General features: G+C 45.7%; 1 protein-coding gene across 1 annotated transcript in view; it reads right to left on the bottom strand.

Moving 5' to 3' along the window:
• PTDSS2 (phosphatidylserine synthase 2) overlaps positions 1-20955 on the bottom strand; it is a 1400831-nt gene that overhangs the window by 460684 nt on the left and 919192 nt on the right. The gene's annotated exons all lie outside the window — the stretch shown is intronic.

Below are 20955 nucleotides of genomic sequence, written 5' to 3'. Positions count from 1 at the left end.
AAGATTCAGCTCTGGAACATTGGAATGGTAATACCTGCTATACTTGGGTCATCTGACTTCAGACACTTGGTATGGTGAAAAGATTGAAAATATGCATGCAGAGAGTGACAAGCTTTGCTTTATGACTTACTATTAGCATAGGCTGTTTTCTAGAAAATTAACAAGACAGTTCATAGAGTTGGACAAAATGAATCTGAAACAGTAAACCAAAGCCACCTTTATATTTGTTAAAGTAATCAAGCGACAACACTGCATTAGAAAAAGCCTACATACTAATGCAAAAATAAATTACAGTTGTGTAATAACTTGTCATAACAGTAGCTGTCCTACTGATCAACACTGCTGTACCAGAGCTGAAGGAGGATGGAAGGGTGATTGGTTACTGAGCAGAAGCCTTGTTCAGCAGTCTGGACAGGACTGACCTAGCAAAGTGTGCCCTGCACCTAGAGAAAGCATCAATTTTGTTGTCTTTGGTAAAGGTGTGTACACAGGACCAAGTGTCGGCCTCCATGGCAGATGTGGAGTCTACTTTTTGTGAAAAGCCCCTGAAGACGCCATTGCCCCAGTGAAATGTGCTTTCAGGCAGGAAGATGAGGTCTTAACATAGAGTAAAGTAGGACAGAGAGACAGCCTTAGAAATCCAAGATGAAATAGCTTGTTTGGAGACTGGCTGGCACAACTTAGAGCACATAAATGATGTAAACAGCTGGTCAGTCTTTCTGAAGGACTTAGATAAAATCTAAGTTGCCTCTGAATCTCCAGAGAATGTTAAGACCCCCCCCTTTTTTTTGTAGGTCAGGAAGGAAAGTGTGTAGGTGAACAGCCTGAATGAAGGACAGTTCATTCACTACCTTAAGCGTGAAGGATGGGTTAGCCCCGAGTGTCACTCTGTCCTTGCGAAAAATAGGAAAGGGGGAAATGGTCATGAGAGCTTCTAACTCAAACTCTCCTAGCAGAGATGAGAGCCAAGAAAAGGATAGTTTTACAAGTACAAAATTTTAGAGAAGTGAAAGACACTGGTTTAAGAGAAGCTGTGTAAGCTTTTCTCGCACAAAATTAAGACCCCAAAGGGGAGAGATGGGTTTCCTTGGTGAATTAAGATGCAGGACTCCTCTGAGGAAAAGCCTGACCTCCACTCTAGCCATAACAGGAAGGCTAAGAAGGAGGCAGGCATCGATACCCGATAGGTGAGCTTTTATAGAAGTGTAGGACAAACCTGATCAAAGTAGTTCACAAAGATTTTGCAGTATAGCAGTGGCTTGTGATAAGAATAGGTCCTGACTATATCTGCGGCACCAACAGGAAAAACTTTTTCATTTAGCCAAGTAAGATTTTCTAGTAGTGAGTCTCCTGACTTCTTGTAGGACTTAACACCCTCTTCAGAGAAGAGATGTCTCAGTAATTAAAACACTATAATCCATAACGTCAATTGGAGAGATGGAAGATTTGGGTGGAGCAGGAATCCTTTTCGATGAGTTACCAAGTATGGCTGTAGAGGTATTTTCCTGTAATTTCTCTTTGACAGGTGAAAAAGCAGGAGAAACAAATGCTGTCTTGGCCAGTAAAAGGAGTTTGGATGCTTCATTATGTGCCTTGAGAAGATATTTTGGAAGAGTAGCAAGTACATACAGAAAATTCCCTGTCCACTGGAAGGAAAAGGCATCTGCCCTTCAGGCTGCGGGACTAGAGTCCCTGGTACAGAACTGGGGAAGCTGATGGTCGGTCAGTGATGCAAACAGGACTATGAGGCATGCCCCACTGAAAGGTGATCATCTGTAAAACCTTTCTGTTTTACATCCATTCTTGGGGGGGGGGGGATCCTCCACATAGCAATTTAGGGAGTCTGCTAGCACACTGTTCTGACAAAGGGATGTATGTGGTTTTAAGAATGTTGACCACTTGAGTGGTAAATTCCCATTCATCCTATGCTAACCTGCACAACTGTTAAGACCTGGTGCATTCCTGTTTATGTACCCCATGGCAGTGGTGTTATCTGTGTACACTAGGACTGGCTTGGGTTTTCAAAAGCGGGCAAAGGTCTGAAGAACTTGCAGAAGATGTCTCATTTCCTTCAGATTGATATGCTTCTTCAGGAACTGAGGTTGCCATTTGCCCTGCACTTGGTGTGATCCTGTCCATGCACCCCACACCTTGCCTAGGCATCTGTGTGACCTGTTGAAGAGAAGGTGCTGTTAACAGCAGTTCTGGGTTAAAGATAACCTGTCCCTTACACCAAAGCAGCTGCTTTTTGATTCAAGGGGAAATTCAAGGTATCCAAGGGGGGTGACAGTGTAGGGACCACAGAGATTTTGGGTACCACAGGATTTTCCTCATGTGAAGTCTGTCCAGGGGAGCATAGGAATGCTGGCTGCCAGGATCCCCCAAACTTCTTAGCATCTCCCTCTTCATGAACAATGGGTTGCAGAGGGGAGATTTTGAAGAAAAAATGGACAGATTGACCGTTCTTTCTGGGGGGATGAAAGCATGTATTTTTTTGTGTCCAGTCTGCAAGCCCAGGAAAACCAGGTCTTGTGTGGGGACCATGTCAGATTTTTTGCAGTTTACAGTGAAACACAGACCTGTCAGGAGTTGGAGAGTGAAGTCTAGATGCCGAAGAAGAATTTGTAGAGAAAGCAGCTGGATCAATAGGTTATCCAGGTAGGGGAAAATTTAGATTCCCTGAGTACAACATAAAGCTACTAGTGGAGCTAGACACTTTGTGAACACCCTTGGAGCCGTGGAAAGACCAAAGTTAGAGCAGTAGATCGAAAATGTGAGGAGTCAGAGGAAAACCTGAGGAATCTCCTGCAAGGATGATGAAAAAGAAGTTATGTACTTACCATAACGTTCCATGTTTGTAGTCCATCTCGCCTACATTCTTGCTGGATGGGGTCGGAGCCGAATCTTGGCTCCGACTCGGCCGAAACTAAAGCTTGAGCGCTTTTACTGGCTCGAGGTTATCCCCTATTCCATGGTGCACCACATTAATTCCCCAGATCTTGTTTGCAAGAAAGTAACTAATTACATAATAAAGATTATTCTATCAATAACTATGCACATATAAACAAAAGAATTTGCTTTATAATCCATAGCATATGGACAGACAAATATAAAAAGGTCAGGTAGCAAAGGATAGTCCACCAGTTCCTCCAGGATACAGGAAGGGGGAAGGAGGGTGGGACGCAAGAATGTAGGTGAGATGGACTACAAACATGGAACGTTATGGTAAGTACATAACTTCTTTATGTTATGTAGCCCTATCTCGCTGTAATTCTTGCTGGATGGGACAGCGTCCCCAGCACCTTTTTCCCAGGTGGTTCAAGCAAAGAGACTCTTCAGCACAGTGGACCCAAAAGATGACCTGTCCCGGGAGGCCAAATCTAATTTGTAATGAGTGACAAAAGATGAGGTCTTGCCCATGTAGCTGCTGCACAAATGGTATCAATTGGTAGTTTTGATTTGAAGGCATATGAAGCTGATACTGCTCTAGTTGAATGGCCTCTTACTTTAGCAGGTAGTTGTTTCTCAACATTTTTGTAATCAAATGAGATACATTCTGAAAGCCATTTAGACAGAGTTATTGTGGAAATGGGTAAATTTGTTTTTATCTGAGAAGGAAACAAACAATTGATCCGATTTCCCGAAATCTTTAGTCCTGTGCAGGTAAAATCGGAGGAGTCTATGGACATCGAATTGATGCAGTCTGTATTCTGATTTGTTACCATAATTGGGAAAGAATACTGGTAATTCAATAGTTGTGTTTACATTATGTTCTGAGCATACCTTAGGAAGGAAAGAAGGATTAGTTCTTAGGGAAACTCTGTCCTTATAAAAAATAATATATGGAGGTCGAATGGTCAGAGCTTGCAATTCTGAAACCCTCCTATAATAGTTACTAAGAACAATGTCTTCCAAGACAACAATTTCAAGTCAGATGAAGAAGCCAGTTCGAATGGTGGAGAGATCAATGAGGTAAGAACTAAGTTTAAGTCCCAGGGGTCCGGAGGTTGCCTGACTGGAGGGCTGAGAAGAAGGACTCCTTTCAAAAAGGTTTTGCATAAAGAGTGGGACATAATAGGGTTTCCCATGTTCCCAAAACGATCATTTGAAATGGCAGCCAACTGAACTCTAATGGTAGCAGCTGCTGCTCCTTCTTGAAAAATAGATGCAAGGAAGGACAGAATAGACTCTATGGGGGCTGAGTAGGGATCTATGCCTTGTTTTTCCACCCAAATAGAAAACCTTTTCCATTTGCTGGAGTATAATTTTCTGGTGGAAGATTTGTGGGAAGAAATGAGGATGTGTTTTACAGTAGGAGAAAGGGAAAAACACCTGGCTATTTGTGGAACTGGAGCAGCCATGCTGTCAATTTCAGGGTCTGGATGGTAGGATGGAACTGTCCCGATTGGTAAATCAGGAGGTCTGGAGATGGTTCCAGAATCCATGATTCCTCCAAGAGGTAAGGCCACAGGAAGGGGAACCAGACTTGGCGAGGCCAGTAAGGAGCAATGAGGATCAGGGTACTCCAACAGTTTTGCTTTCTGAATCACTTAAATCGCATAAAGAAGTACGGGAGGCCAATTGTGGACCAGAGCGTCCATGGGTGACATCCCTGGATGGGGAAGGAGGCCAAAGTAGTTGCTGCATTTTGTGTTCATGTGTGTGGTGAATAGATCGCAGCAAGGCTGGCCCCATCTGCGGAAAATATGTTCTGCAACTTCTGTTTTCAGGGACCACTCATGAGGCATCAGAATTGCTCGACTCAGTTTGTCTGCTATTACAGTAGACTTCACCAGAATGTGTGTTGCTACCAGAAAATGTTGAGAGTTCATCACCCATTTCCATATTCTTTGAGCCTTTCGACAAAGTGGGCAAGACTTGGTTCCCCCTTGCTTGTTTATGTACCACACAACAAACATGTTGTCTGATTGAACAGCAATTGTTCTGGTATGAAGAGAGCTGTGAAATGCTTGCAATGCATATAGCACTGCTCTCATCTCCAGAACATTTATGCACAAGTGGTTCTCATGATCCTGCCAGATACCATGGACTGTCATTCCCAGATTATGCCCCCCCCCCCCTATCTGGGAAGCGTCCGTGGTCAAGATTGCATTTTGATGACGAAGAACAAAGGGACGGACCTAGGTAAAGCTGGTCTGTATATAACCACAATGTTAGATCTTTCTTGCAGGAATTTGTAATGATTATTTGGTGGGACAAGGGTAGATCCTGCACTGACTAATGGGCAAATAGCTGCCACTGAAGCACTCTCATGTGTAGATGGGCTAGGGGAACTAAAAGAATGGTGGATGCCACAGTACCTAGAACTTGAAGAACTATTCTGGCTTGTACTTTTGGTCTTTGTTCAGCAGAAGTCTGACTTGGCTGTGCAATGATTCTATCCTTTCTGGAGTCAGCTTTGCTGTCATGGTGGTTGAGTCTAGATCTGAGCCTAAGAAGACAATATGGAGATAAAGTGGATTTTTTTAGATATAGTGTAATTCCTAAGCTGGCACACAAGGATAGAGCTTCGTCCCTGGCTTAGATTAGTTGGTGCTTGGTGGTAGCAGTGAGTAGCCAGTCGTCTAAGTACGGAAACACCTGGAATCCCTGATGTCTTAGGTGAGCCGTGACCACCGCCTTACATTTGGTGAACACTCTGGGGGCTGTAGTGAGGCCAAAGGGCAGTGCTTGAAATTGGAAATGACTGGCTCCCAGCCAAAAGCATAGGTGTCTTCTGGAGCGCCTGTCCATTTTGATATGGTAGTATGCGTCCTGAATATCTATGGAGCACATCCAATTGTCTTTTCCGATAAACGGAAGAATTGACTGCAGAGTGATCATTCGGAACGTCGATTTTTTTACAGACTTGTTTAGCTTGCTGAGATCTAGAACTGATCTCCAGTCCCCAGTCTTTTTTGGAACTAAAAAGGATCATGAGTAAGTTCCAGACCCTATTTGCTCTGTGGGGACTTCTTGGATGACTCTTTTTTGAAGCAACGAGATGACCTCTAACGTTGCACAGTTTATTTGATTGGGTGGTACATCTGGTAAAGACAGATTTGTGGGGGGATCGGACACAAAAGGAATGAGGTAACATCTGGAAATTATATTTTGTACCCATTGATCTTGAGAAATTTGTAACCAGGCGCTTGGGTACAGGGAGAGACGACCCCCGACTGTCTCTAGAGACAGACAGTCGGGCAACCTCTCAGGGGCGATGAAAGGGTCGATCAGAGAAAGCATCACTATTACCCTGGTGTTGCGGACCCCCTCTGTCACGAGTGTGGTGTCTTCCATTATAACCTCCCCCTCTGCCTCTACGGAAGGGTTGCCCCTGTGCTTGAGGGAAGCCTTTTTGGGATTTATGGAATCACATTTTCCCTCCTGTCTGACCCTTGGGATAGGGTCAGGAAGGAAGGGAGAAACAGACTCCGACAGCAGATGAGGTTTTCCCTTCCTGCTCGCACCTGGTCAAAGTGTCTTTGACCTGAGGTCCAAAAAGAGTTGAACCATCAAAGGAGATGTTAGTAAAGGAAGACTTGAAGGATTCCGTAAAATTGCATAGGTGCATCCAGGAATGTCTCCTAACAGATCCCTGCTGCGGCTGCCCAGCTACATAAGAAATCAGCCCCATGGAGGAGTTAGCAATAGAGGTAAGGGTGGAGAGTTGCGAAGATACCTTGTCAGCGGATCCTGAAGCTACTGAACACTGAAGGGTATCTCCCAACACCTTTAGGAGTTCCCTTTGAAGTCTAGTAAAATGGGACAGGTAATTCAGTGATTATAAGGTAAAGGCCGCTGAAGAAAAGGTACGCTTTCCATACCTATCCATCGTCCTAGACTCTTTATTAGGAGGATGGATATTTCAGGATGTCTCAGATAACTTTTTCTTAGTGGCTGCTGCTACCACCATAGCATCCACAGGTACTCCCTTGGTTAGAAAGCTTTTGTCTTCTGGAGCAGTGATAAACTTATAAGGCCTTCTCGGGACAGGTTCCACTGTGTCTGGAGAGGTCCAAGCTTTTCAAGATATGACCCCCTAACAGCTGGTCATATGGTGGTGTCACCTAGGAGGTGGAAGGTCGGAAACCAAAAGCCTCAAGGTACACTGATTCGTCCTCAGTAGGGTTAGAGGTCTTCCAATCACACCTCTGTCTAAGGATTTCAAGGATGTCAGCAAAAGAGGCATCCTCAGAGGGGGATCTTGGGGACCCTCCTGACCCATCCAAATCAGTGTCAAATGTGACAGACTCGGGTGAGTCAATATGCTTCCTCTTGCAGACTCTCTTCCTAGGAACCTCCCCAGCTGGATAATCTGGGGAGGTTTCGGAAGAGGGAACACCTCCTAAGGGGGCAACTTGGGGCTATGGTTCCCTATGCTTAGGGGCAAGCGGAGGAGAAGAGGCTGCTACCTGCTGCTGGAGGTACATCTGGTCCAATGGCAGGGCTTCTGTACTTGACAAACTCTTTCTATCGCCTCAAAAGCTTCCGAGGAAGCAGAAGGTCGACTATGAACTGGAGGAGCAGGCTCCAAAGCGGACGAGGGAGCCGAGCTCAGATGAGCCGAAGCACCGAGAGGGAGAGTCGGCTCGGAAGAAAAACCGGGGCAACTATTCCTCCCAGAGTCGACCGGAGAGCATCAACTCCCAGACTCCTCGACTCACGACTGAGCCGATGAAGTTATAGTTATCAGTTCCGAGAAAGCTGAAAGAATTCTTGGAACCGACGGTTCCAGCACAATGTGACCTGAAACATTAGGCTCCAAGAGCAAAGCACTTGGAGGAGGAACAGTAGACTGAGGCTGGGACTGATCAGAAATCTTTGGGTTCAGAGAGCTAACATTTTTGCCACAGCCGGATTGCAGAGCAGGTGCCTCACCACCCACTGTACATCTTCATCGGATAGTGTCCTGGAGGAATGGGTGGAGATAGATGGAGATCTCCTCCTTTCCAAAATAGGAGATCTTAATGCTGGTGACACAAGATCCACGACAGGTGAATGTCTCGATAAAGAAGATTGAGCCAATGAAACAGACAGCACCGAGGCCGTAGAAGCAGAATCGGAGCCAGAACTCTTTGGCTCCATTGCTTTAGACTTTTTTGTTGGTTCCGAAGCAGGAGTCAATGGAGATTTCCTTTTTCGAGTTTTAGAGGCTGTCCGACCTTGTTCCAGCTATTCTTGGAAGGAACGTCTCATCAGACTTCTATCAGTGAGTTTTCTTTTGAGTTCATTAAGAACTCTGGTGCTGAAGACATGACAAAAAATAAGAAGTTATGTACCTACCATAACGTTCCATGTTAGTTGTCTTCTTCTTGCCTTATTTCTTGCTGGATGGGTTTGGAGCTGATCCTCGGCTCCGACTTGGCCAATACTAAAGCTCGAGAGCTAATTCCACCGGCTCGAGGCTCCCCTATATCCCACAATGCTAGGCGGTAACTACTCAGATCTCGTTTGATCATAGGATCATAGATTAGTACTAAGCTAACTGCCCTTGCGAGCCATTGTAAGCCTAGCCAATTATCCCTTGTGAGACTCAAACCCTGCACTTTATGTTTGTAAGGCAAACACCTTAACCATTAGGCCACCCTCCACCAAGCAATTCTAGTCTCCATAGTATGGAGAAGGGTAACCCACCTCTATATAAACCAGAGTGTAAGGTATCCCAGACCTAACAAAAGGGGAACTAGAGGTGGTAGAACGTGTGGGAATGAAACTCTTCCAGAGGAAGATCACAAAATGAATTCCTATCGGTCTGTCCAGGCTTGGGGGAAGGAGGGTGGGACGCAAGAAAGAAGGCGGGAAGAAGACAACTAACATGGAACATTATGGTAGGTACATAACTTCTTAATGTTAAGTTGTCTATCTCGCCTTCATTCTTGCTGGATGGGACCGCGTCCCTAGCACCTTATCCCGCCTTATCCCGGGTGGCCTATCGGAACAGACTCTTGAGAACAGTGGAACCAAAGTTGGCACGGTTTCTGGAGACCATGTCCAATTTGTAATGTGAAATGAAGGTATGAGGAGAAGCCCAAGTGGCTGCTGCACAAATGGAATCTATTGGCAGCCTGTCCTGAAAAGCTACAGATGTAGCTAATGCCCTAGTTGAATGAGCTCTAGGTCTTGAAGGTAGTTTTTGATGTCTGATCTCATAGATGAAGGTAATTGTAGAGGTGAGCCATCTAGAAAGGGAAATTTTAGTAACTGGAAGGCCCGATTTCCCTTCCGCATATGATAGAAAAAGCTGATCAGATTTCCTGAATTGTTTAGTCCTGTCTAAATAATATCTAAGTTGACGGTGAACATCCAGAAAATGTAGCTTTTGTTCCGACCTGTTGGAATAGTTAGGGAAAAAGACGGGGAGATCAATCGTTTGGTTTAGGTTTGTTTGAGAGGAAACCTTAGGTAAAAAGGATGGATTAGTACGGAGGGATACCCTATCTTTGTGAAAAACTTAAGTAAGGAGGGCGACTGCACAGAGCATGGAGTTCTGATATCCTTCTCGCTGAAGTTATGGCTACCAGAAAAAGTGTCTTCCATGAAAGCAACTTCAGGGAACATGAAGCTGCTGGTTCGAAAGGGGGAAGGATTAAGGATGCCAGAACCAAGTACAAGTCCCATTGAGGCGGGGGATCTTTGATTGGAGGTTTGAGAAGAAAAACGCCCCTTAAAAAGGCTTTGCAGAGCTTGTGAGCCATGATGCTAGACTCCGAAACACCTACATGATAATTAGATATAGCAGCCAACTGAACTCTAAAGGTAGATGAAGAAGAGCCTAAATGAAACAGCTCTGCTAGAAAGTCTAGAATAGACTGGATAGGTGCAGTGAAGGGATCTATATTTTTTGATGTTGCCCAAAAGGAGAAGCGTTTCCATTTGCTATTATAAATCTTCTGGGTAGAAGATTTATGAGAGGCTATCAAGATTTCTCGGACCGAGCGAGATATTAAGGGAAGCCTGGCTAAGGTCAGAATCGGAGAAACCACGCTGTGAGGTTGAGAGAATGAAGAGATTGGTGCAGCTGGCCTGATTGGTGGGTCAACAGATCTGGCACTGGGTCCAGATGCCAAGGCTGCTCCAAAATGTAACGATGAAGGAACGGAAACCATATCTGTCGAGGCCAGTAAGGGGCAATGAGGATCATTGTCACTCTCAAGGCGATGGCTTTCTGAATTAGTTGAGTTATCAGTGGAAAAGGGGGAAAGGCATACAGAAGTCCCCGGGGCCAATCGTGGACTAGAGCGTCTCTGGTGGGATGGCCTGGTAATGGGAAGAGAGTGAAGAAGTCTTGACACTTGCTGTTTTGGGGAGTAGCAAAAAGATCGCAGCAAGGCTGGCCCCATCGTTGGAACACTTCTTCCAGTACTGATTTCTTCAGAGACCCCTCGTGGGGCATGAGAATTGCCCTGCTCAACTTGTCTGCAATCACGTTGGATTTCCCAGGAATGTGCATTGCTACCAGAAAACACTGAGAGGAGATCGCCCATTGCCAAAGTCTGAGTGCCTCTCGACATAAGGGGTATGATCTGGTTCTGCCTTGTTTGTTGATGTACCATACTACGGACATGTTGTCCGTCTGAATTGCAATAGTCCCTGTGGGAAGAGAGTCGTGAAGGGCTTGCAACGCTAAAAGCACTGCTCTCATCTCTAAGACATTTATGTGCAAGTGGCACTCGAAAGGTTGCCACGTGCCCTGGACTGTCCTGCCCTGATAATGCCCCCCCCCCCACCCGATCAGGGAGGCGTCTGTTGTCAACGTGGCGACTGGGGGGGGGGGTGAAGGGTCTTCCTTGGAGAACCTGAGGTGATATGATCCACCAAGACAGTTGATTCTTGCATGATTGAGTCAACAATATGGTGTGGGACATCGGGAGCTGTTGGAAGGACCATTGAGTAAACAGCATCCATTGGTGGATCCTCATGTGGAAGCGAGCTAAGGGGAGAAGGGGGATAGCTGCTGCCATGAGTCCTAATACCTTCAAAACTAGTCTGGCTTTGACTTTGTTGCACTGTAAGAGAAGGTAAACTTGTTTGCGGATGTCTGACACTCTCTGCTCTGTAAGTCTGGCTGAAAGATTGAGTGTGTCTAATGTGGCGCCTATAAAGGTAATAGATTGACAAGGCGACAAGGCAGATTTTTCGAAATTTATTGAAATGCCTAGGGCTTGGCAAGTTTGGATAGTGAAGTCTCTGGATAGAAGTAGTTGATGTCTGGTGGTGGCAGTAAGGAGCCAGTCGTCTAAATATCCTTGACGTCTCAAGTGAGCCGCGACCACTGCCATGCATTTGGTAAACACTCTGGGGGCTGTAGTGAGACCAAAGGGCAGGGCTCTGAATTGATAGTGACTGGCTCCCAGCCTGAAGCGGAGAAATCTCCTGGAGCATCTGTTCATCTTTATATGGTAGTACGTGTCCTGAAGACCTATCGAGCACATCCAATTGTCCTGACCCAAGAAGGGTAGAATGGACTGTAGCGTGACCATCCGGAATTTTGTTTTTCTGACATACTTAAGTTGCTGAGATCCAGTATGGGTCTCCAGTTCCCTGTTTTTTTTTGGTACCAAAAAGAATTTGGAGTAGATTCCGGATCCTTGTTGGTCTGCTGGGACTGATTGGATAGCTCTTTTTGATAGCAGCTTTGAAATTTCTAGTGCTGCTTGTTCCCTTAGACTGGGTGGAACGTCTGGAAGGGATCCTTTGGGTTGGGATGGAATGTGAATAAAGGGAATTCTGTAACCCTCGGATATGATCGACTGTACCCATTTGTCTTGTGTAAGGGAAAGCCAGGCTTTTGGGTACAGGGATAATCTTCCCCCGACTGCCTCTGAAGGTGGACAGCCAGGAAGCACCACAGGGATGCTGAAAGGGTTTATCAGAGAAAGTTTCTCTGCTACCCTGGTTTTGCGGACCTCCTCTGCCTCTAGGGCGGCGTCTATTGTTATTCCCCCCTCTGCCTCTAGAGGGGAATCGACCTTGTGCGTCAGATGAGACTCCCTGGGTTTGTTTGCGGAACCACATCTTTCCTCCCCTCTGACCTTTGGGATAAGGGGTAGAAAAACGGACTCCCACGGCAGAGAGAGTCTTAGCTTCCACCTCGCACCTAGTCAATGTATCCTTCACCTGAGGACCAAACAAGGATGATCCATCAAAGGGGGAATTGGTGAAGGACGCCTTGAAAGGGTCTGCAAAGTTGCACAGCCGCATCCAGGCGCGACGTCGTAGGGCAACGCCTGTGCCTGCGGCTCTACTCGCCCCATCCGCAGCATATGAGATAAGCCGCATGGAGGAGTTAACGATGGAGTTCAGGGTTGCCAACTGGGAGTTCATTCTGACTTGGAACCCCTCAGCTGTTGGATCCTTTACCTCTTCACTCATATCCTTGAGTAAATCTTTCTGGAGACGAGTGAAGTGACATAAGTAGCTCAGCGACCGCATTGAAAAGGTCGCTGATGAGAACATCCGCTTACCGTACCTGTCCATGGTCCTAGATTCCTTATTAGGAGGATGGACAGGTACCGAAGGATCGGCTAACTCCTTCTTAGTGGCTGCGGCCACCACCATGGTATCGACGAGGATGCCTTTAGATAAAAAATCATTATCTCTAGGGGCAGTAATAAACTTAGACGGCCTCTTCGGGGTGGGTTCCACTGAATCAGGAGCCGTCCAGGCCTTCCTTGCCACCACTTCCATAAGGGGGTCAAAGGGAGGGGACACCCAGGAGGTAGAAGGGCGAGAGCCGAACGCCTCAAGGTACACTGACTCATCCTCTGAAGGGTTAAGGGCTGGCCAGTTCCCCCTCTGTTTCAGGATCTCAAGGATGTCAGCAAAGGAGACATCCTCAGAGGGGGATCGAGGGGAACCTTCAGATTCCTATAAGTCAGTGTCAGAGGTGATAGACTCAGGGGAGTCAATTTGCTTCCTCTTGCACTGCGCCTCTTCCTAGGGGGTTCTCCTACCAGGTCAGGAGAAGCCTCGGAAGAGGAGGAAATTCCCAATGGGGAAACTTGAGGAGTTGGCTCTCTGCGGTCTGAAGCAAGGGTGTGGGTAGAAATCACCGCAGGCACTGATGATACAGGGGCTGACGGAGCCAACTGTGAGGCAGACACTGGTTCTAGCACGCTCCGCATGACCTCGAAGGCACCCCTATCGGGCGAGGCTGGAGGTCCCCGCTCCGAAGAGACCAGGCCCCCCCCGGCACCAACAGGGACGGCTCCGAGGCCGATGTCGGAGCCGAACTCACCAGCACTGAAGCACCGAGAGGGAGAGCGGGGTTGGACAAGGGTCTGATGCCACTCGCCCCCTCGGAGCCGACGAGGGAAGCTCGGTGCCGAGATCCCTCCAAAGAGGAGATCGGAGCAGACGACGGTGCCGAAAGGGAAGGTATCGGATCCGACGCACCGACAGTCATGGCTCCGATGAGCCCCAGCTCTGAGCTCAAAGGAGTCGGAGGAGGAACACATTGAGGCACAGAAATAGCCACTGACTGATGAGTCGGGCTATGAAGCATTTGGGCCAGCGCCTCGGACTTGAGAAGTCTACTCACTACCCTTTGCAAATCATGGTCAGATAGCCTGGAAGACCGTGAGGAATGCGATCTATGGCTCCGCTCCGAAAGAAGAGGGGACTCTGGTGCCGAGTGAACGGAGCCGATGGAGGGAGACCTAGATCTTTTTCTTAAAGGTTGCTCCGATAAAAGTATCGGAGCCAACTGAGTCTTATCAGCCTCGGCTCCGGCCGGAGCCGAGGTAATAGTATGAGGCTTGGAAACATCGGCTCCAGCCAGAGCCGATGTCGAAGCAGTTTTTAATGCTTCCAGAGGACGGCTCTGAAGCCGGAGCCGACTGTCTGGAAGTCTTAGAAGGCTTCCCCGACAAAGACTGGGTCGGGGGGCCTTCAGGCTTTAATAAGTCATGCAAAATCAATTTATTTTTGCGTTCCTGCAGGACTCTAGGGCTGAAACCATGGCACACAGCACATGAGTCCTGCAGGTGCAAAGGTCCCAGGCAATACACACAAGAAGTGTGACCGTCTGTCAGAGACATTTTCTGACAGCACGAGTCACACTTCTTGAAGCCTGAGACCTTGGAGTCCTTAGACATAGTAAAGGCCTAAGTAATAAAAACACTCACACACACACACAGGCCTTTAAGAAAATATAAAATTCCAGTCACACTAAAGGACTAGGAGAAGTAGGGGAAGGGGCCTAAGGCCTAAAGTTAAAGGAGGGATTATGGGCAGAAGAGATGAATCGATTCAAGGAAAAGATAATAAAAACTAACAGTTATACTAAGAAAGTAATAGGGGTCTAAAGATTGTGAAAATAGAATAATTTTTCACTAACCTGCCAGAGCCGGTAGAAAAAGCACCTCGTCAGCTAAGCGGCAAACGAGATCTGAGTAGTTACCGCCTAGCATTGTGGGATATAGGGGAGCCTCGAGCTGGTGAAATTAGCTCTCGAGCTTTAGTATTGGCCGAGTCGGAGCCGAGGATCGGCTCCGAACCCATCCAGCAAGAATGAAGGCGAGATAGACAACTTAACATTACAGGGTTCTTGCCAATGAGCTTCTCCAAGACAGTACACACAGCTTGTGTGACTGTCAGTCAACGACATCTTCTGAGAACATTTATCACACTTTTTGAAGCCAGAAAGTCGGTGTGAACAAATACAGCAATACGGTACAACTATAAAGAAAAATTATATAGATATATATATATATATATATATATATATACACACACACACATATATATATATATATATATATATATATATATATATATATATATATATATATATATATATATATATATATATATATATATATATGTGAGAAACTTGCACACAAGAGGAAGGCCCTCTAATTTAAACGAGCAACTACGGCCGTCTAACTTAAACGGGCCGTAAAATCCTAAGAGAAAGGGAAAGGGGATTCTAAAACTCACACAATCACTCGAGAATAATAAAGGTGAAAACTATTAAGGAAAAGAATAAGAAATATAGCAAAAAATATCAAATTTTCCACTTAGTTAATGAGCTAATGAAGAAGATAACCTGGAAGCTTTTGTGGCAAACGAGATCTGGGGAATTGCTGTGGTGCACCATGGGACAGGTGGATAGCCTCAAGCCAGTAAAAGCTCTTGAGCTTTAGTATCGGCCGAGTCGGAGCAGAGATTTGGCTCTGAACCCATCCATCAAGAATTATGGCGAGATAGGACTACATAACATCGGGTATTTGTAAGAGTATTTCAGATCTGGCTATACTAAGAAAGCTTGGGGAGAACGAAATGCAGGAAAGTGTGAACAGAGAGCATTTTGAAAGACAGTACCATCAAGTAAGTTAGGAGAGAGGTCTAGGATGGGTCAGAATTGCCCTTCTTATCTTGGCACTAGACAAATAATGGAGTAGAATCCACCCCATGAAGTCCTTTGGGACATGCTTAATGGTGCACTGATTCAAGGGGGTCTTGAATAATGGCAACAAGAAGGGACATTTGGTTGTGGGGACATTGTGGCATGCCTTTCAGAGAGGAAATATTTTCCCCAAGACATGGCATAATCATCCTTGATGGAGAGGAACCACTTATCTGTAGTAATAGCTTCCTACCTGGATGGTCTTTGGGAAAGACGAGCAATGGGGCTGAAGGCAATGGAAGGGGTGCTGCAAAGGTAATCACAGATTTTTGCTTCCAAAGGGAGGCCTCCCCACTGAACGTTCAGTGGGGTTTTTCTTCATTTCTGAAATGTCCTACGATCCCTTCTAATAAAGGAGACAGATTTAGATGGGCAGTTCATATTGTACCTAGGAAGTGAGGAGAGTAGAATCTGAAGTGTTTCATACCTAAGTTTTGGACAGTTTTGAACAGACTGGTGGCCTGAGAGCCAAACAGCAAGTCTCTGTCCAAGGGAGAGTCTAAAAGTTTTGATTTGAAATCCTCAGGGGCAGGCTGACTGTGAAGCCACACATACCTGTGAATAACAGATCCAGTGGCAGCTGCCCTGGAAAAAGCATCTACAGCATTGCAACTATGCTTAATGCTGAGTCTAGCTATTTGAGTGGCCTGGAAAAGTAGGCATTGTATTTGTTGCACTGATTCTGCTAATAGGAGGGGTCCAGCATAACCTTGTTTAAGAACTGCAGGAAAGAGTCTGGCAGTTAATTACCCTAAAAGCTTCACTATCTCTTTGTCCGAAGTTAGGGCATTAGCACTTTGCAGAAGATTAGAGGACTTATCTGAAAAGAGAGACTGCAGAAGGTCTGCCACTGGATTCTTCTACAAGTACTTTAGGTCAAAAGGAACCTTGTAAATCCTGTCTGATCTTTTAGAAGCTGGTGATTGAGAATCAGGTGCAGAACAGTGGACTGACGGGTGTCTTGGAAAGCCTCGAGGACAAGACTGACTGGAGAAGGGGCAGGCATATTCATTTTCAATAGACGAACATCTCTTCTGGACACCAGACATCTGAGTTGTCTACCATTCAAACTGTTTCATCATATACTGGCATATATTGGATAGTTTCAGCAAAGGACGCGTTCTCATTACGGCAGTCTGGTGACAGAGCCCTCTTCATCAGAAGAGATTTGTCCTGGAAAATGCAGCGGAGAAGAACAGTCTGCAGAATGGTCAGACCTGTAGTCTTTCTTCAGAAGATGATGAAACCAAAGCAGGTTTTTTGAGGAGTAGCCTGTGGCTGTAGAGACCCAAATCTATCCACTTCTTTTCCCTAGCTGCTGATTGAGAGGCCACATCTGGCTGGATGAGACCCAAAGGTTCAGAACCCCATCTAACTTCTATTAAAGAACCTGGGATCACTTCCCAAACTACAATAAAAGAGACATCATGAGGTCCCTTGGAAATGAGTTGAGGTTCATCCAAATTATCTGCAGTCTGCAAGGTTTCAGGGGCCATACCTAACCTCTGATGAGGTCTCAGGAGCGGGCAACTGAGAGCTAACTTGATGCACTGTGGTTTCTGGAACCTCAGTGGGTATATGTCAGTCTGATACACTGGACTGCAGATTCGTTCTGGGCCTCTAACTTTTTCTTCAGCAGATGGACGTCAGGAACTGGCTTTGGCCAGTTTGGATTAGGCCAAGTGTTTAAGATGCTGAGCATCTAGAAAGGTGTTCAGAGAGGAAAGCCTCAACCTAAGGTTTTTGGGAATGAACGATTAACAGACTGAGCAAGATTTGTGATCGTGTTCTGGGCTTGGGCGTAAGAGACACTTGGTATGCAAGTCATTGTACACAATCTGTCTACCGCAGTTTCCTAGCGGACATCAACAATTTTCAACAAAATACAGTAAGTAAAAAAAAAAAAAAAAGGTTCCCCAACAGGACACTTTTCTGGATAAACCATCAAAGCAACGGTACCACCGGCCAAATGGTGATCAGTCTGATGGATGCACGATAGTCTGGGGATCCACACTTATATGTCCATCTGTATAACCCAACACACGTGACATGAGGTCATACGACCTAAGAAGGTAAATCTTTGGTACCCTGGCCATAAATCAGCAATGACAAGCCATATGTCAGTAATACTGCAAGAATGATTTCAGTCAGGACATGATTCAGTTCTGGATAAATGGAACAGAAACACTTAACTTAAAGGGTCATGAGATTGGTAGAAGCTTGGAATGGTGTAAAGAATTTGGAATGAGCAAACACAGCAATGATTTGTTCTGTGATAGTGAAGCTTTATCTAATTTTCCTGGCTACATACAGGAAGTTACTCAGCTCCTCCAATGCTAACAGTAATCTTCTTCTTTCGGCTGTTCCCATTAAGGGTCGCCACAGCAGATCAACTGTTTCCATTTCTTCCTGTCCTCTGCATCTTGCTCTGTCATACCAACCACCTGCATGCCTCTCACCACATCCATAAACCTTATCTTAGGCCTTCCTCTTTTCCTGTTACCTGGCAGCTTCATCCTTAGCATCTTTTTCCCAATATACTCTGCATGCCTCCTCAGCACACGTCCAAACCAATGCAATCTTGCCTCTCTGGCTTTGTCACCTAACCTTCCAACATGGGCTGACCCTCTAATATACTTATTCCTAATCCTGTCCATCCTCGTCACACCCAGTGCAAATCTTAACATCTTCAACTCTGCCACTTCAAGCTCTGACTCTTGCCTTTTTGTCAATGCCACTGTCTCCAAACCACATAACATAGCTGGTCTCACTACCCTCTTGTAGACCTTCCCTTTCACTCTTACTGGTACTCGTCTGCCACAAATCACTCCTGACACTTCTCCACCCACTCCATCCTGCCTGTACTCTCTTCTTCACCTCTCTTCCACACTCATCATTACTTTGAACTGTTGATCCCAAGTACTTAAACTCATCCACCTTTGCCACCTCTACTCCCTGCATCCTTACCATTCCTCTATCCTCCCTCTCACTCACACACATATATTCTATCTTAGTCCTTCTGACCTTCATTTCTCTTCTCTCTAGAGCATATCTCCACCTCTCCAGGGTCTCCTCCACCTGTTTCCTACTCTCACTACAGATCACAATGTCATCTTCAAACATCATAGTCCACAGGGACTCCTGTCTGATCTCATCTGTCAACCTGTCCATCACCACTGCAAATAAGAAAGGGCTCAGAGCTGATCCTTGATGTAATCCCACCTCCACCTTAAATGCATCCGTCACTCCCACCGCAGACCTCACCGCTAACACACTACCCTCGTACATATCCTGTACCACTCTTACATACTTCTCTGACACTCCTGACTTCCTCGTACAATACCACAACTCCTCTCTAGGCACCCTGTCATATGCTTTCTCTAAATCCACAAAGACATAATGCAACTCCTTCTGACCTTCTCTATACTTCTTCATCAACACTCTCAGAGCAAACATCACATCTGTAGTGCTCTTTCCTGGCATGAAACCATACTGCTGATCACTAATCATTACCTCCCTTCTTAACCTAGCTTCCACTACACTTTCCCATAACTTTATGCTATGACTAATCAGATTAATCCCTCTGTAGTTACTACAGCTCTGCACATCACCCTTATTCTTAAAAATCGGTACCAAAACACTTTTTCTCCATCCCTCAGAAATCCTCTCACTTTCCAAGATTTCATTAAACAATCTAGTTAAAACCTCCACTGCCATTTCACCTAAACACCTCCATGCTTCCACAGGTATGTCATCTGGACCAAAGTACAGTTTTGTACCTACTATAAATGTAGATGTTAGAGTGTCTTCACTGCTTTAGTCATTACACTTGGGTTATCCTGCCGTCAGGCAGTCCCGCAGTCGGCCAGAGTTCCAAAGTCTTGGTCCGGTGTGGGTTGCTGTCGCCTCCTCCCTGATGTCAGAGCGTCGAGGTATACAAGAAGCAGCCAACGCCATTTTCTTCAGTTTTTCTTGCCCCAGATGTCAGGTGCCCCCAAAAAGATAGGCAATACATACTGCTTACAAAACATACAATAAGGTAAAAACAAAACCTTCAGTAACCAGCAAATACACCACATAGGTAGTATAGTGTAGAAAGGTATAGATAAGACCCAGCTAAGAAAGAGGGGATGGCGGGTGGGTAACCAGGACTGCAGCAGTGAAGACACTCGAACATTTATGGTAGGTACAAAACTGTACTATGTTCATCGTGTTTCACTGCTGCAGTCATTACACTTGGGTTGAATCCCAAAGCTGAGTCAGGGTGGCTGGTTCTATACAGAATTTGGTGTGGCTATGAGGCCCTGCAGCACTGCAGTGGCAAATCCAGCTCTGGAGCTAGAATAAAGAGGCAGGTGGTAATGCTTGGTAAAGGTGTGTACTGAACTCCAAGTTGCAGCTTCCAAAATGTCTTTGATAGGTACTCCTCTAAGATAGGCAGTAGAAGTGGCAGTTGCCCTGGTGGAATGTGGTCTAATGTTAGATGGTACAGGTTTCCCATGCTGTGTGCAGCAGAACCAGATACAGTGTCCTATCCACTTTGAAATGGTCTGCTTTGAAATAGCCTTTCCCTGTGATCCTGCAGCATATGTTACAAACAATTGTTCAGTTTTTCTGAAAACTTTTGTTTTGTCCATGTAGAAGCGTTATTGCCTGTGTATGTCCAAGGAGTGTAAAAGTCTCTTCCCTTTATTCTGGGGATTTGGATAAAAAGTTGGCAAGTGAATAGTTTGGTTAAGAGGCACACTGGATACCACCTTAGGCATAAAAGAAGGGTTTGTTCTTAAAGAAACTCTGTCTTGGTGAAAAATGATGACAGGCTCCACTGCCATTAGTGCCTGTAGTTCTGAGACTCTTCGTGCTGAGGTTATTGCCAGAAGCAGAGCAGTTTTCCATGATACATATTTTAATTCTGCTGAATAGGCTGGCTCAAAAGGAGGTAACGTGAGCTTTTCCAAGACAAAATTGAGGTCCCAAGTAGGTGTTGGTGCTCTCCGGGGCGGTCTTATGTTTTTAGCCCCTCTGAGGTACTGCTTTAGCAATGGATGAGAGAAAATAGGAGGATCTGTGCTGTAATGTGCCGAGATGGCAGAGGCGTGGATCTTAATGGATGAAAAGGATAGGCCTTTGTCCAGCATCTCAGTTAAGTATTGTAGTATCTGAGGAATGCTGGGGACAAGAGGGTCAAGGCTTTTAGCCTGGTTCCAGGCACAGAATCTCTTCCACTTTTCTGAATAAGATTTCCTGGTGCTAGGCCTCCTGGCCTCCAAAATGACATCCATAACAGCTTTAGAGAGAAGTGTTGTCTGTTTGGCTAATGAATCTGCCATGCAGCCAGGTTTAAGGTTTTGAGCTGACTGTGCAGGATCTGATCGTTTTGTCGAGTCAGTAGGTGTGGAATTTGAGGTAAAATCCAAGGTGGGCCTTGAGCTAAGTTCTTTAAGATTGGGTACTAATGCTGGCGTGGCCAGTCTGGAGCAATCAGAATCATCTGTGTTTTTTTTTTTTTGTCTGGCTTTTAGGAGAACCTTTGAAAGGAGAGG

Source organism: Protopterus annectens, chromosome 17.part0 (assembly GCF_019279795.1).
Source record: "Protopterus annectens isolate FY-2018-M chromosome 17.part0, PAN1.0, whole genome shotgun sequence".
Classification (NCBI taxonomy): Eukaryota; Metazoa; Chordata; order Ceratodontiformes; family Protopteridae; genus Protopterus; species Protopterus annectens.
Note: the sequence above shows the minus strand (reverse complement) of the source record. Positions and strands in the feature narration are given on the sequence as shown.